Source organism: Dioscorea cayenensis, chromosome 1 (assembly GCF_009730915.1).
Source record: "Dioscorea cayenensis subsp. rotundata cultivar TDr96_F1 chromosome 1, TDr96_F1_v2_PseudoChromosome.rev07_lg8_w22 25.fasta, whole genome shotgun sequence".
In the NCBI taxonomy this organism is placed as follows: domain Eukaryota; kingdom Viridiplantae; phylum Streptophyta; class Magnoliopsida; order Dioscoreales; family Dioscoreaceae; genus Dioscorea; species Dioscorea cayenensis.
The window spans coordinates 9,894,253-9,911,653 of record NC_052471.1 but is presented as its reverse complement, the minus strand read 5'-3'; the positions used below and the strand labels follow the sequence as shown (position 1 = coordinate 9,911,653).

The 17,401-nt window shown below is 40.5% G+C and overlaps 2 non-coding genes across 2 annotated transcripts; one reads left to right on the top strand and one right to left on the bottom strand.

Moving 5' to 3' along the window:
- Positions 1-492: 492 nt before the first annotated feature.
- Positions 493-596, top strand: LOC120268711. The gene has a single exon (XR_005538991.1). It is a non-coding gene; the product is annotated as a small nucleolar RNA R71 (small nucleolar RNA).
- A 3,192-nt stretch (positions 597-3,788) lies between these two features.
- LOC120266352 lies at positions 3,789-3,895 on the bottom strand. Its single transcript, XR_005538145.1, has one exon. It is a non-coding gene; the product is annotated as a small nucleolar RNA R71 (small nucleolar RNA).
- Positions 3,896-17,401: the final 13,506 nt, after the last annotated feature.

Genomic DNA, 17,401 nt, shown 5'->3' with positions numbered 1-17,401 from the left:
TTGTGGTACTATAGTCTTCTATTGCCCTTGATTACTCCAAGAAAGGTTTGGGGTGGCTCCTCCACCCCTGGATTATAGGTATTTGCTATATGGATTTCCTTAACTCTCAATGCATTACCTACAAAATCCACCTATTCCACTGAAGATGTACCGCCAATAGCAATTAGACAATCAGATGAAACATGTCCTCCCCTATACCCTGTGCAGCTCATTACAGCCGAAACTTTAGGAGAAGTTAGAGTGTCTAACTTCTTGCTCAATGACTCAACTCTGGGCTGCTAATGATGTGACTACATCAATCTCATGAAGTCTGCCTACTTTTTTTCGTCTCGAGTATTCCACTAATAACTATTCATTATCATCTCTTTAATGAGATGTCAGGCTTCTTTAGGGGTCCTACTTCCTAAGGTACCTCCTACTGTTGCATCAAACAACTACTTTGTGCTTGGATTCAAACCATTGAAGAAAGTATGAATAATCATCCACTCGGGGAACCCATGCTAAGGCCATTTCCATAGGAGATCCTTCAATCTGTCCCATGTCTCAAAAAGAGACTCATTCCATTTGCACAAAAGAGGATATTCATTCCTAAGCTTCACAGATTTTCGGGGAGGAAATTATCGAGTAAGAAAAGCTTCTACCATCTCCTCCCAAGTAGTGACCGACGCTCTATGTAATGAATGTAGCCACTGCTTTACTCTGCCCTTTAAGGAAAATGGGAAGGCTCTCAACTTGATGGCATCATCCATAACTTCATTAATCTTGAGCATGTCACACACATCTAACAAATTCTAGATATGGTTGTCCGGATCCTCATCACCCAAACCATTAAAATGTGTTAACTGCTGTATCAGTTGAATGAAGCCTGGCTTGAGCTCAAAATTCTAAGCTGTGATTAGTAGCCGCACAATACTAGACTGTGTGCCAAGAATTGCGGGTCTTGCATAATCTGGGAGTGTCCTCTGCTGCTCATTCTGTTATGCCATATTATCAGACCCTTCACCTTCTATCTCATCTTGATTTGACTGTTCTTACACATGTTCTTTTCTCCTTCTATGAATTCTCCTTCTAATGTCTGGATCATCTTCAACCAATGTCAAAGGGTTTCCTAGGGTCATAACGTGGAGCTGCAACCAAAGAAAGAAAAACAAATCGGAACGATGGAAGAATAAGAAAATGTGAAATATAACAAGTGATGAATACTAAAATAGCAAAGTGCAAAATGCTTCCTGATAAGTGCTTGTGCGATATGAATGCGAAGCATTCATTCCTTATGTTGAGCATTACTTTTCTCAGTTTTTTACATTAATATGTGTGTTTTTATGTTACTTTTATACATGTAGGGTTGTGAGGCGGAGTATGAAGAAAATGGGCCAATGTGGATCATAATGCACCTATTTTGGTGGAGATCTTACTAAGTTTCAAACGCGAAGACATAGGACAGGTGTGAGATGCTAGAGTGTGTGCCAACCACCTCGCATTTGAGTGAGTACATCCATTTGGAGGGGCACAAAGGCAGGTACACTCGAGCATTCCGTCTTATGCATACAAGAACAAGAACCCCACCAACATATATATCATTGAAGAAGCAAGTGATTCATGACGTGAACGTGTGCCTGTTTGTGTTACCCCGATGAAAGTATGGAATTGGGAAGTTATTCAGGTCGAAGACTGTAGCAGAGCACTTTAGCAATACTGTAGTAATTACTGTAGTAGTAATGTTCACAGCCGGCAGAGAAAACAGGAGTGCAGAGGATCCACACGGGCGTGTGGAAATTATCCACGCCCGTGTGGAAATTCCGCACGGGTGCGTGTACCGTCCACGCCCGTGGAGTTGCCCGATTCCAGCCTTATTTAAAGCCGATTCAGCCCCGATTTTGGTATTGTTTTCTCCATCTTTTCCCCAACTTGCGAGAGGGCTTCGGCTAGGGTATCGAGGGGTATTGGCCAAGGTTTTAGAGCGGTTCTATGGCTCCGACATCGTGATTCCATTAGGAATAAGGTTGGTAGGGGAGCTTCGATCGAGGCGTATCCTATACCGGACAAAGGAATCCTTGGACGACGAGTAGAGGACTTTCCACAAGACCATCGACACGACCATCGAGGGGGTTTCTTTATGGATTCATTACTTTTTACATTTCGATTTCTTTGATTGTACTTAGCTCCATAGAGAGCTAAACCCCTAGTGGGTACTTGGGTGATTGTGAACCCTAGGATGTATTCGTTTCTTTGAACTTCTTTATTATGCTTTCAATAAATTGATGTTTATTGTGAGTTCCAACCTTGAATACTTGATTGTATGAACATTTCCCCTAGAGTGACAGTAGGGTTGAGAGTTCTTGTTGGTAACCTTGTGAGTGAGTGACACACCACGGCGTGAGACAAAAAGCTAGGTTGGAGAGGGTTGAGAGGGTGAGTCGAGAGGCATGGGAGGCGTCCCCTTTCCCCTCTGACGTGATAGATTTTACCTCCATTCCTCGAGTTCTTTGCGGCCATAATAGAGTGAATGGGTCTAAGGGATGAACCTCCGTCGGGGGCCTAGTTGCTGCGTGCAATGGAGTGAAGCGTTGAGGTGATCTTAGTATCTAGTGCTTAATTGTGGCTAGAGACCTTCCGCCTGGACCAAAGGGTTAGGTCTAAATCTATTAAGAGATTTATCACTTGGAATCCCTAGAGCGCATTGCAACTCTATGCAAGTGCGAGGTGTTGAGATTGTTCGATTTTTCCTCCGGGACATGTATAGAGTTAGGCATAGTTGACCTTAGATTTGGGACTATGTAGGTAAGGATTTCCACGACTCACCATTGCATTGATTAGGAAGCATAATAAAGAGTTCTTGCACTTGAAACGATTATCGTAGGTGAAGCATCATCCGAGTACCCCACCTTTATCGATTGCCTTGGCTCCTCCTTACTTTTTGCTCTCTTACTTGTTGTTTTTTTAATTTACGAGAATTGAATCATTACCATACTTATCATTGTTGATACTCCACATAGCTAAAAATCAAATTAAGTGTCTTTACTCCCTACTCCCTGTGGATTCGACCCCGCTCATCCGGGATTATTACTTTGACAAACCCGTGCACTTGCGGGATATAAGCAAGGGAACCTTGTCAAGTTTTTGGCGCCGTTGCCGGGGAGTTAGGCGTTTAGAGATACTTTGCACTTTGTTTTCTTAGCTATTTTACTACACATTCTATTTCATATCTTCTTATTCTATCATCGTTCTGATTTTCTTTTTCTTTACTTTTGGTGCAGCTCCAGGTTATGACCCGAGGGAATCCATCAATATTGATTGAAGGAGACCCTGAGCTTGAACGTACACTTCGAAGGAAAGGGAAAGAACTTGTACAAGAACAGCCTAATCTAGCTGATTTGGAAGTAGAAGGATCTGACAACATGGCAGAACAAAATGAGCAACAACGAACACTATCCGATTATGCCAAACCTTCAGTGTTGGGGACACAATCGAGTATTGTGCGTCCCCTAATTACAGCTCAGAATTTCGAGCTAAAGCCGGCATTCATCCATATGCTGCAGCAGTCCACACAATTCAATGGTTTGGCCGATGAGGATCCAAACAGTCACATAGAGAGCTTCCTCAAGATGTGTGACATGCTGAAGATAAATGGTGTGACAGATGATGCCATCAAGTTGAGAGCCTTCCCATTTTCCTTAAATGGGAAAGCGAAGCAGTGGTTACACTCATTACCTAGAGTATCAATCACTACATGTGAGGAGATGGTAGAAGCTTTTCTAGCCCCTTATTTCCCTCCCGGAAAATCAGCAAAGCTTAGGAATGAGATCTCATCCTTTATGCAGTTGGAATTTGAGTCTCTATTCGAGACATGGGAAAGGTTCAAGGAACTCCTGCGCAAGTGTCCGCAACACGGATTCCTGGAGTGGATGATTGTTCAAACCTTCTATAATGGTTTAAACCCGAGTACAAGGCAACTCTTGGATGCGGCGGCAGGAGGTACCTTAGGTAGCGAAACCCCCGAAGAGGTTCATCAATTGATTGAGGAAATGGGGTTAAATAGCTACCAGTGGAACGCTAGCGAAAAGAAAAAAGTGGCCGGTCTCCATGAAATTGATGCGGTAACTTCATTGGCGGCCTAAGTGGAGAGTTTGAGTAAGAAGCTAGATCTTATAGCTTTGAATAGAGTTGCAGCCGTGACCAATTGCACCAGTTGTGGTGGAGGACATGCTCCCTCCAATTGCCCAATCATCATTAGTGATGTTTCTTCAGTTGAGAATGTCGACTTTGTAGGTAATGGAATGAGACCTCAAGGGAATCCATACAGCAACACCTATAATTCAGGTTGGAAGAATCATCCCAACTTTTCATGGAGTAATTAAGGACCACAGAAGACCATGTGGCCATCGGGGTTCCAACAACAACAAGCCCCTCAAGTGGAAAACATAATTTCAGGCTTGGAAACCCGAATGACAGATTTGGAGAAGCACTTGGCTAAATTTGTTCAATCGGCAAATACAAGGTTTGAATCAGTCGAGGCTACACTTCGCAATCACACCGCCTCCTTGCACAATCTTGAAAATCAAGTGGGGCAAATTGTGAAATCTCTTTCCGAAAGGCCACATGGAAGTTTACCAAGTAACACAGAAACCAACCCGAGAGAACATGTGAAGGCGATCGCTTTGAGAAGCGGTCGTGAGGTTGAAGGGAGGTTTCCGAGTGAGAAGCCGAAAGAACACGCACCCGAGGTCGTAGAGGTTAAGAAGGGAGCAAACAAAGAGAAAGAGGCGGCACCCCCACCTTTCAAGCCAAGAATCCCTTATCCCTCTAGATTGAAGAATGACCAAGGGAATGAACAGTATAAGAAGTTCCTGAGTTTGTTCAAGCAACTCCACATCAACATTAATTTTGTTGAGGCTTTGGCTCAAATGCCTAAGTATGCGAAGTTCCTGAAAGACCTATTGACCAACAAGAGGAAATTGGAGGAGAGTGCTTCAGCGGTGCTTGATGCTTCATGCTCGGTGATGTTGCAAAAGAACATGCCAAACAAGAAGAAGGACCCGGGAAGCTTCATTATTTCGTGTAACTTCAGCAACTTAGGTGAGGAAATGGCATTGGTGGATTCAGGGGCAAGTATCAACGTCATGCCATATACTTTCTTCCAAAAGATAGGTTTGGGTGAGCCTAGGCCTATTCGGATGACTTTACAATTGGCGGACCGCATGGTACGACATCCGAGAGGCATCATTGAAGACATGCTTGTCAAGGTGGACAAGTACATTTTTCCGGTTGACTTTGTAGTGCTAGATGTCGATGAGGATGCAGATGTAGCCTTGATACTTGGGAGACCGTTCTTGCGAACTTCCAAAGCATTGATTGACATGGACGGCGGAGAGCTTACATTGAGAGTTGGAAACGATAAGCTCACTTACAGCTTTGCTGAAGACATGCGGCATTCTCTCGAATTTGATGACACTTTGTATTTTCTAGACACTACTGATGAGATTGTTGATAAATATATACAGGAAATGTTCAACCCAGATCCGTATGAAGGTTTGTTCGGCCAAGAGGAGAGAAATAAAGAAGTAATGATGCTTGGTTCGAATGGAGAGGAAACATCTACCCCGGGGATCTTGAAGAATGTGCCCCGGAAAATGAAGAGGGCTAGGAGATGCCACCGAAAACGCCCCAAGACTATTGGAGACGTACATGAACCAAGGAATTTGGACGAACGATTGCTAGGTGGTCCGCACCCCGATAGTACACCCTCTACCCTCAAGAGACTTTGCTCATCATGCTTTCAAGTTATGGGTAAGAGGGCAACCTTCGTTCATGAACCCCCGTGAGGTAAGAAAGATACGTCAAGCTTAGTGACATTAAACAAGCACTTCTTGGGAGGCAACCCAAGTGTTTACTATTTTTGTGCCTTTTAGTTTAGTTTGTTTGCATGAATAAATTGTTAAGTGTTGGTGTTTAAATCTTTGAGTGCTTGTGCTGCGATTTTATTGTGGGTTTTAAAGGTATCCATTGTGTGTTTTGTTGCGAATTGGCGAAGTTTGGTCGTTTGAGTTCTATTTTGTGTTTTTTATCCGGTAAATTTTTGCATAATAGGGCGGGGCTCGAGGTGTGTAGACATGTTCGAGACTAGTTCTGCAGAGCACATGTAGGGTTTTTCTAAGTCATCCGGAGAAAAACACACGGGCGTGAGGGAATTTCCATGCGCCCGTGGATGTCTCTGTGAACTCATCCGAGAGGGAACAGGGGCGTGCGGCTGCCCCTATGGACGACCATGCCACTGGCGCACGCCCGTGGGTAATTTCCGCACGGGCGTGTGCCTTCCTGCAGAGTTGGGCAAATTTTCCCGAGAACACACAGGGGCGTGGACTCGACCGTGTGGGTGACCTTGTGAACCCCACACGGGCGTGGGTAATTTCCGCACGCCCGTGCGTAACTCTGCAGATTGCTCCCTCCATCCCGAGAAAACACAGGGGCGTGCGGCTGCCCCTGTGAGTTGGGCATGTGAATGTCCACGCCCGTGGGGGAATTTCGCTGCAGGCGTGCGTGACTCTGGTATTTTTTTCTCGGTTGTCCAGGGAAGCCACAGGGGTGTGCATCTACCCCTGTGGGTCGGACGCACGGGCGTGGATAATTTCCACACGCCCGTGTGAGAGCAGTCAGAGTCAAAGGAGTGTTTCCTCGAGAAAGCACAGGGACGTGTGTACGCCCTTATGGCGCTCTCGAAGTGAGACGCACGGGCGTGGGTAATTTCCACACGCCCGTGGGGATACACAGAATTCCAAGAGATGCGATTTTCTCCTTAAAAACCTGGTGATCCGTCTCACTCTTCATCTCCAGTCACCGTAAAACGATTCCCGTTCATCTTTCCGACCTTTCATCGCTGTTTGGAGGAATTTTCTTCGCAAATCTTACCAAATTTCAGAAGTTTTCATATTCATTTCTTCGGTAACCTTTTTATCCTTTTTTTTTTCTTCTTCGCCATTTCTGGTTTTTCACGGATTGAATACTTTTAAATGCGAATTTTCATGTATGATGGGTGTATAGTAATCATTTATAAGTGGTTTTCAATTGAATTGTTAAGATTTGTTGTGCACCCGTGCGGGAGTTTCACGCTTTGCAGATCCACACGGGCGTGGGTAATTTCCACAGGCCCGTGTGGAATTCTGCAGTATATTGATTCTGAGATTTTTTACTATTTTCATCTTTTGCACTCCAGCTATGGCACCTCGAGCGAAGAAGAACGAACTTAAGCGCCTCAGACTTACTTCACCCGAGCCGATATATATGGAATTCTTGAACCCCGAGCATCAGGCTCGCTTTGAGAGACTTTCAGCACTCGGGTTTGGTCAGACTTGCTTTGTGGATGTACAAGTGCTTCAACATATTCAGCAAGGTGATGAGGTAATTAATGAGATTGATGAGATGCTCGCAGTGGGAAGCTAGAGGAGGCTGCTGACAATTAGTGAACCAGCTTACCGCACACTTACGCTAGAGGTTTTAGCATCCTTTAAGTTTTGATTGCTACATGGGAGAGTTGACACTACAGAGGCGATACAGTTTCGGGCATTCGGACATCCATTCTCCATGAGCGTCACTGAGTTTTCGATTAGGACGGGCCTGTATGATGTCGCTTATACAGGTACCGTGTAGTATGGCCGATTACTAGTAGATTTTCCAGTGTCAGTCACTCCATATCATGCATACAGGATTTTGTGTGGGCGTGGGGAGTACGAACCGGGATTATCGAAGGCTTCTAGTTTGTCCCGGTTCGATTACTGAGATACGTACACGCAGTCATCAGCAGTGTCAGTGACGGTCGAGCGAGATAACACGACCCGCTTTGACCGATCGGATCCGCTTTTCTTATACTCCATGGCTCGTGAATGTACCACTTCACTTAGGGTGCATTCTAGCTGATGTTTTGCAGTACCAGGGTCATTCGACGAGAGTTGGTCTACTATTTGCGGGCCCTTATATCACCAGACTCATTCTAGGAATGGGTTTGAGCGACGCCTCACGTGGTCTTTGAGAGGAAAGTTGTGCCCACCGCTCTTACGTTCGATACGATCAGGATGATGGGGTTGGTATGGAGGTTTGGGCCAGGGGTTTATATTCTCACTACAGCTACCGCTGAGACCACCAGAAGCGAAGGAGATACTACGAGGGGTGTCCAGCAGACTCCTCCATCTTCTGTAGCACTGGGTATTCGAGCCTATGATCGTATCGAGAGGCTGGAGACCGATGTTAGAGAGATTCGGACTGAGATAGAGGAGCTCCGGGCTTTGCAGTCGGCTCAGTACACAGATCTTATGGCCCAATTCGATTTCCTTCAAGATCTCCTGAGACCCGGATCATCAGTGCCTCCAGCACCTCCATCCTCGACCCTAGCACCAGAGGATCCACTATTTGCTTCCACTTCAGTAGCAACAGAAGCGGAGCCCGAGAGCGATGTTTGTGTTCTTAAGTCTAGGACAATTGTTAACATTGAATGTTTTCATGCTCTAGTTCTTGCTTGAATTTTTAGGAATCTTTGCCCGATTTACACTTAGTGCACTACTTACTCTTTGAACTCTATTGAAAACTCATGTTTAATGTTAAAGGGACTAGTTAGGTTTTACTTCTTTTGATGAAAAAGAAGGAACAAAAATAGTTTTTGTTTATTTGTATTTGTTGGGTGGAAAGAGCTACCACCTATGAAGTATGAAGCTACTCTCACAAGTCGGATACTAGTTATGCCCTAATGAGAGAAAGAGCTATCTCATAGCATGAGTGAAAGCTACCACCCGTGTAGAAAGAGCTACCACCTCGAAAGTGTGAAAGCCACCTTAGCGGCCGCTTTGAAAAGGGCTACCTTAGAGGATGTGTGAAGCTACTACCATCTTTTAAAATTTTTGTCACTTGTGTAGATAAATAAGTCCCTTGCACTTAGAACTTTAAGGAGTATAACTTGGGGTGTTTTGAGTGAGTTCACACACTTACATGAAATTCGTGTTTGTTATCCTTTTTGATTCAAGTTTTTAGCTAGAGCATTGATTTTTTGTATTTAGTGTTGAAATTTTCCTTACTTGTAGAATGCTATCTTTGTATACTTTGGGTGAACCTAAGGCCAAGCACTTTCAATATTTTCTTCATTGATGCACAGAATGTTTTAATGTTTGCTTAAGGACAAGCAAAAGCTTAAGAGTGTGGGAGTTTGATAAGTGCTTGTGCGATATGAATGCAAAGCGTTCATTCCTTATGTTGAGCATTACTTTTCTCAGTTTTTTACATTAATATATGTGTTTTTATGTTACTTTTATGCAGGTAGATCTTGCTAAGTTTCAAACGCGAAGACATAGGACAAGTGTGAGATGCTAGAGTGTGTGCCAACCTCCTCGCATTCGAGTGAGTACATCCATTTGGAGGGGCACAAAGGCAGGCACACTCGAGCATTCCGTCTTATGCATACAAGAACAAGAACCCCATCAACACTGTACCAATCACTATAGCAATCACTGTTCACAGCCGGCCAAGAAATCAGAGAAACAGAGAATCCACACGGGCGTGTGGAAATTATCCACGCCTGTGTGGAAATTCCGCACGGGCGCGTGTACCGTCCACGCCCGTGGAGTTGCCCGATTCCAGCCTTATTTAAAGCCGATTCAGCCCCGATTTTGGTATTCTTTTCTCCACCTTTTCCCCAACTTGCGAGAGGGCTTTGGCTAGGGTTTTGAGGGGTATTGGCCAAGGTTTTGGAGAGGTTCTACGGCTCCGACATCGTGATTCCATTAGGAATAAGGTTGGTAGGGGAGCTTCGATCGAGGCGTATCCTATACCGGACAAAGGAATCCTTGGATGACGAGTAGAGGACTTTCCACAAGACCATCGACACGACCATCGAGGGGGTTTCTTTATCGATTCATTGCTTTTACATTCGATTTCTTTGATTGTACTTAGCTCCATAGAGAGCTAAACCCCTAGTGGGTACTTGGGTGATTGTGAACACTAGGATGTATTCATTTCTTTGAACTTCTTTATTATGCTTTCAATAAATTGATGTTTATTGTGAGTTCCAACCTTGAATACTTGATTGTATGAACATTTCCCCTAGAGTGACAGTAGGATTGAGAGTTCTTGTTGGTAACCTTGTGAGTGAGTGACACACCACGAGCGTGAGACAAAGCTAGGTTGGAGAGGGTTGAGAGAGTGAGTCGAGAGGTACAGGAGCGTCCCCTTTCTCCTCCGACGTGATAGATTCTACCTCCGTTCCTCGAGTTCTTTGCGGCCATAATAGAGTGAATGGTCTAAGGGATGAACCTCCGCTGGGGCCTAGTTGCGTGTGCAATGGAGTGAAGCGTTGAGGTGATCTTAGTATCTAGGGCTTAATTGTGGCTAGGAACCTTCCGCCTGGACCAAAAGGGTTAGGTCTAAATCTAGGAAGAGATTTATCACTTGGAATCCCTAGAGCTCATTGCAACTCTATGCGAGTGCGAGGTGTTGAGATTGTTCGATTTCTCCTCCGGGACATGTATAGAGTTAGGCATAGTTGACCTTAGATTTGGGACTATGTAGGTAAGGATTTCCATGACTCACCATTGCATTGATTAGGAAGCATAATACAGAGTTCTTGCACTTGAAACGATTATCGTAGGTGAAGCATCATCCGAGTACCCCACCTTTATCGATTGCCTTGGCTCCTCCTTACTTTTGCTCTCTTACTTGTTGTTTTTAATTTCTGAGAATTGAATCATTACCACACTTATCATTGCTGATACTCCACTTAGCTAAGAATTGAATTAAGTGTCTCTACTCCCTACTCCCTGTGGATTCGACCCCGTTCATCCGGGATTATTATTTCGACAAACCCGTGCACTTGCGGGATATAAGCAAGGGGACCTTGTCACTTCCAAAATGCTTACTCCCCTGCAACAACACTAAAAACTTTGACACACCCCTTGCTTGTGTGTACTGCAAGTGCATAGGTTGTCGAAGTAATAAAGTACCCTAGTGAGTGGGTCCAACCACGCACTAGCGGTATAGCTTTCCATGGAGCAAGATACAATCAATAATGAAATTAAATATAAAAGCATGCAATCCATAAGTAAAGCTCCCTTGTAGTCTGTATCGATGGTCTTGTGGAGTAGCCTCATCTTCTCCAAAGGTTCTCTCGTCAAGCCTAGGGCACACCTCGCCGAATCGACAGCGACGAAAGCTCCCCCCAATAACTATCTTTCGAAGGAACGTGATGTTAAAGAACGTAGAACCACTCCAAAAATCTAGCCAACGCCTCTCCAAACCCTAGCCGCATTCGCCTCCAAAGTTGGGAGAAAGATGAGAAAAAGATTCCAAGTCACAACTCAAATAGGGCTGGAATCGGGCATCCACACGCCAGTGTGAATCTCTAGGAATTGAATTTCTGCGAGCTGTGAACAGTAAGTGCTATAGTGATTTCCTACAGTAAACTGCTACAATACTTCACCAAAATTCTCCCAAATCCATATTTTTCATCGAGGCCATATGAATGAGCACTGATTCATGCTGTAGATCACGTTGCGTCTTCAATAAAATCACATTAATGAAGATCTTTCTAGCATTACACAAGTCGGAACACATGAGTGTGACTACCTTTGTGCCCCTCCAAATTGTATATTCGCTCGAGCACAATGGAGGTTGGCACAAACTCACATGTCGTTGAGTACAACTTGTGTCTTCACATTTGTTCACTTTAAGATTTCATCGAAAAAATGCATCCACGATCTACTTTTGGTTCCTTTCTTCCATACTTGTCTCCACAATCCTTCATGCACAAGTGAACACAAATACACATGCATAAGCGATAAAATTTTGAGAAAAGTAGTGCTCAATGTAAGAAAAGAATACTTTGTATTGCTAATACACAAGCACATATCAATGGTTCACACTTTAGAGTTAAAGGTTAAAATTTTTTGTCTTAAGACAACTTCGAACACTAGGTGTCATCCTCACTCTAGTATTTATCAATTTTTCAAAAGTTTTGTCCGATTGTTTCATGATGCACTTCACCCACTCATTACAACCTTGTATAATCAAATTTTAGTTGAAAAGAGGTCTAGTTGTATGTTGAGTTTTTGAAAAATAAATTGTGCATACGGAGGCAAAAAGAGCTACCAAATATGCAATATGTAGTTATTCTCATAAAGTTAACTACTATGTATGCTTAATAAGAGAAAGAGTTATCTCATAGGATGTGTGAAAAGAAAAGATTGTAGAAAGAGCTAACACCTATAAAGCGTTAAAGCCCCTTGAGTGGCTACTCTGGAAATTGCTACCTCAGAGGATGTGTACAATTACTACTATTTAGATACAAATTCCTTGATAGTTAAGTAATTAATAAGTCTCTTGTATTATAAACTTCAAGTAATGAACAAGAGGGTGACATGGGTCTAGTTCTCACACTCACGTTGTTTGATTTTATTTTTTGAAATGATTATTTTCTAGAGCAATGGTTTAAGATAATTGGTGTGAAACATACATCTCTTAGATTTTACAAGTTTGCTTTTGTACACTCTTGTAAACCATAGATTAAGCTTGTCTATATTTCATTCTTAGTGGAGGTAGGTTGTGTGTAGGTCATTTTACAAGAAAGAAAGCAAAGATGGAGGTATAGAGCACTTTTGGAGCCTTTCTAAAGGCCACAAGGGCATTTACACATGCTCAAGAGATTTACATGGGAGTTTCAGAGTAAATTTCCATAGCTAGAAGGGCACAGGGGTGGTTACAAGGCAATGTACCAACCAGTGTACATTTTCCATAAGAGGAGTCCACGATTTTAGCAAGACAACACGCCAAACACAGCACCACACAACCATGTTCCAGGCCGTGTGACCCCATATGAGCATCCACAAAACTTGTATATGACTATGTGGCTCCACACAGATAGTCACACATGCACTCATGCTCCCATAAAAAACCATGATAACAAGTCATAAAAAGAGTCAGTTTTTATTGTCACTACAACCAAGTTGACCTATAGTGACTTAATTTAGTGGAAAATTGATAAATTGGTCGTTATAAATCTCAATAGCGGCGGATTTTTTATATTAGCTGCTATAAATGTGTTTTTAGTGGCAAAATTTTCAATTAGCTATTATAGAAACAAATTTATTTATTATTGTTTTTAGCAATAGTTTTTATAGAGACAAATCCATGCATTAGCCATTATATGTATATTAAATTTTAAAAATTTATATTTAAAGGATCTCCACTGTTTTTTATTATTTATTTAATTGAAAATTATTAACGAAAAAATCTATTATTCGAAATTTTATGGATAATTTTTTATTTTAAAAACTTTTAACAAACCTTAAATACTTTTTAAATTTTTATTTATTTATTTAAAATATTTTATTATCCTCAATTTTATGGATAATTTTGTATTTTAGTAAGTTTGCGATGCTGTCCGCATATGGGTAGTATGCTTTAAAAAAATCACTAAATATATTTATTTTATTTTATTTATTTTATAATGATATTTTCTTTTTATATATGGACCATGGTTTTTGTCATGTGTGTGTGCTCATATTGCCTGTATTTCATTCTTTAGTGCAACTAGGTCGTGTGAGGGTCATTTTAGAAGAAAGAAAGCAAAGATGGAGGTATGGAGCACTTTTGGAGCTTTTCTACAAGGCATAGGGGCATTTACCCAAGCTCAGGAGATTTACATGGGAGTTTCAAACAATTTTCCATAGCTATAAGGGTATAGGGGTGGTTACAAGGCAATGTGACAACTGGTGTAAATTTTCTATGAAGGAAGTCCAAGATTTTAGCAAGACAGAATGCCACACACTACACCACACAACCATTTGATAGGCCATGTGCCCAAATACGAGCATCCACACAGCCTGTACATGACTGTGCATCCACATAGATAGTCACAAAGGCACTCATGCTCCCATAAATAACCCCGATAGCAAGTTATTCAATGAGTCAATTTTCATTGTCACTACAACAAAGTTGGCCTATAATGACTAATTTTAGCGGCAAATTCAAAAATTTGTCATTATAAATCTCTATAACCGGCGATTTTTTATAGTAGCCACTATAAATCTGTTTTTAGTGGAAAATTTTTAAATTAGTTACTATAGACACAAGATTATTTGTTATTTTCTTCAACAATAGTTTTATACCAACAAATCCATGCATTAGCCGCTATATATATGTTAAATTTAAAAAATTTATAATTAAGGGATCTTCGTTGTTTTTTATCATTTATTTAATTAAAAATTATTAACGAAAAAATCTATTATTCCAAATTTTATGGAGAATTTTATATTTCAAAAACTTTTAACGAACATTAAATAATTTTCAAATTTTTGCTTATTTATTTATTTATTTTAAATATTTTATTATTATGCATTTTATGGATAATGTTTTATTTTAGTAAGTTTGTGATGCTGTCGGCGTATGACCATTAGGCTTTAAGAAATCCCTAAATATATTTTTTCTATTTATTTATTTTATAACGATATTCTTTTCTGTATATAAACAATGGTTTTTATCATGTGTGTGTGCTCATATTGTCTGTATTTCATTCTTTAGTTTAGTTAGGTTGTGTGAGAGTTATTTTAGAAAAAAGAAAGCAAAGATAGAGGTATGGAGCACTTTTAGAGCTTTTTTACAAGCCAGGGGCGCATTTACACAAGCTCAGGAGATTTACATAGGAGTTTCAGATCAATTTCCCATAGCTAGAATGGCACAAAGGTGGTTACAAGGCAATTTACCAACCGGTGTACATTTTCTATTAGAGAAGTCCAAGAATTTAGCAAGACAGAACGTCACGCATTGCACCACACAACCATGCGCTAGGCCGTGTGCCCCTATACGAGCATCCACACAGCCTGCACATGACTGTGTGGGTCCACACAGATAGTCACACACGCACTTATGCTCCCATAAAGAACCCCGACAAAAAGTTATAAAAAGAGTCAGTCTTTATTGTCAGTATAATAAAGTTGGCCTATAGTGACTAAATTTAGTGGAAGATTTATAAATTTGTCATTATAAATCACTATTGTGATGGATTTTTTATATTAGCCGCTATAAATGTGTTTCTAGTGCCAAATTTTTAAATTAGCTACTATAGACACAGATTTATTTTTTATTTTTTTAACAATAGTTTTTATTGCTTCAAATCTGATAAATGCAACTTATATCATGTTTTTCTTACTCCCAAGTCATACTTTTGCTTGCCTCTTAGCACATTTTTTATATATTCGATGTTGTTCTAGGTGTTTTCTTCATAGTACAGGAAATTAGGGCTTAATGAAATGAGGACTGAATTCGAGGACAACGAGGAAGGAATGAAGAATTTTTCTAAGTGTCCAAGCGAAGCATAGGAAAAGCACGATCGTGCTTTGCCTTAATGATTATCACTATCTAAAGTTGCTTGAGTAGCTGGATAACTAGGGGAGTGCTTTCAGGGCACGCACGACCGAGGCATGGTCATGTCTGTCCCCGTGGTTTCCTTTGGAATCGTAGCTTCATTTGCTCACAGGGGAAGCACGCCGCAGATGCTCCTTCCACGGCCTACTCAAGCGAAGCACGGGTGAAGCATGATCGTGCTTCCTCCCTGTGAATATCTTTAGTTAACACTTAGCTGATTCAGTCAGAGCCTCTTAGAGAAACACGGTATGAGCACAACCATGATTAGACCGTGTCGAGCCCGAAAACACCCTTTTAACTACTACTTTTAGGGTTTCTCCTCATATTTTGTTTGGAGATTTTTTCTCCACCGGGGGACCACTAATAAGGATGAAGATTAGCTTCACCGCACCGCCTAAGGGGACCAAAGTAGAGTTCGGGGGTCAAGGGAAATGGAGTTAGCTCACTCATGAAGTTCTAAAGCACATTTGAGAAGGGATTTGTTAAGAGGGGGATCATGATTTCTTCACCTAGTTCTCCCTTTCCTTCTTCTCATTTGTATCAAATCATGAGGGGCTAACCATTTTACAGTGCTCCAGGATGTTCAACTATGTTGTTCTTGATGCTTTGAATACTTGCTATTTTTTGCCTATGGAGTTTTAATGCATTCTTGTGTTTTTCATGTGTTTGCATAACTTATGTGCTTGATTTATGTAAATTCTTGCATAAAATTTGACGTGTGTGGATTGCCATTGTTGCAATTACCTAGCGTAGTTGCAAAACTTGATGTGTATGAAACCCGTACTTACACTTGCAACCCTTGACGTAATTGAGGGTCATTGATACAACATAGCTTTTGAGCATCCACAAGTATTTTAGAATGTACCGTGGTAGGCATTATATCCAAATCAATATCTCAAACACATAGGAAACGTCCCGAGGCATTAATTTCTTGTTACCAAAAACACGATCCTAGACAAATCAATATCTTGTTATTCTTTTCCAACCTTTGTAATTCTTAAACCAATTCTGTGATTTGCTAGACAACCCTACTCCATAGGGGGTACCACTCTATTATTTGTAATGATCCGTGCACTTACGGAGAGTACATCAAAATCCATGCATTATCCGCTATATATATTAAATTTAAAAAAATTATATTTCAAGTATCTCCACTATTTTTTATCATTTATTTAATTAAAAATTATTAACAAAAAAATCTATTATACTAAATTTTATGGGTGATTTTTATTTCAGAAAATTTTAACAAACTTTAAATACTTTTTAAATATTTATTTATTTATTTATTTTAAATATTTTACTATCTTGAATTTTATGGATAATTTTTTATTGTAGTAAGTTTGTGATGTTGTCCGCACCTGGCCATTATACTTTAAAAAATCACTAAACATATATATTTTAATTTATTTATTCATAAATAAATCATAACAACATAATAGAGCTGTCACTATAAGAAATCAAGGATAAAAGCAACGGAAATCTACTATGGAAATATTCCATTGTTATTAGTAGACATTGTTGACGGAATTTGAGTATGATTACCATCAAACCAAGCAGCTCCATATATCATAGATACACACACACACATATATATATAATTTCATTTAACCTCCGATATTCTATTAACTAAAAAAAACATATTGTTGTTGTTAGTATTTTATTTAAACAACAGTCTGACATGTGACCACACCTCTAATAGAATTAATTCATACAATTTAATTATATATTTTCTTTTTTTTTGAAAGGTAATAATTCATAAATATTAATTATAGATACCCCAATTTTTTATGACAAATATAATTACATCACAACCCCACCTACTCATTTTTATTTTTACCGTATATAGATTTTGTATTTTTTTAATAAAAAAATTATTTATTTGTATTTAGTAAAATATTTATTTATTTACTTATATTCCACTGACCAAGAAAAGAAAAAGAAAAAAAGGAAAAGGCATAAAGAGAGGAAAAGAGGGAGAGAGAGAGAGAGAGAGAGAGAGAGAGAGAGA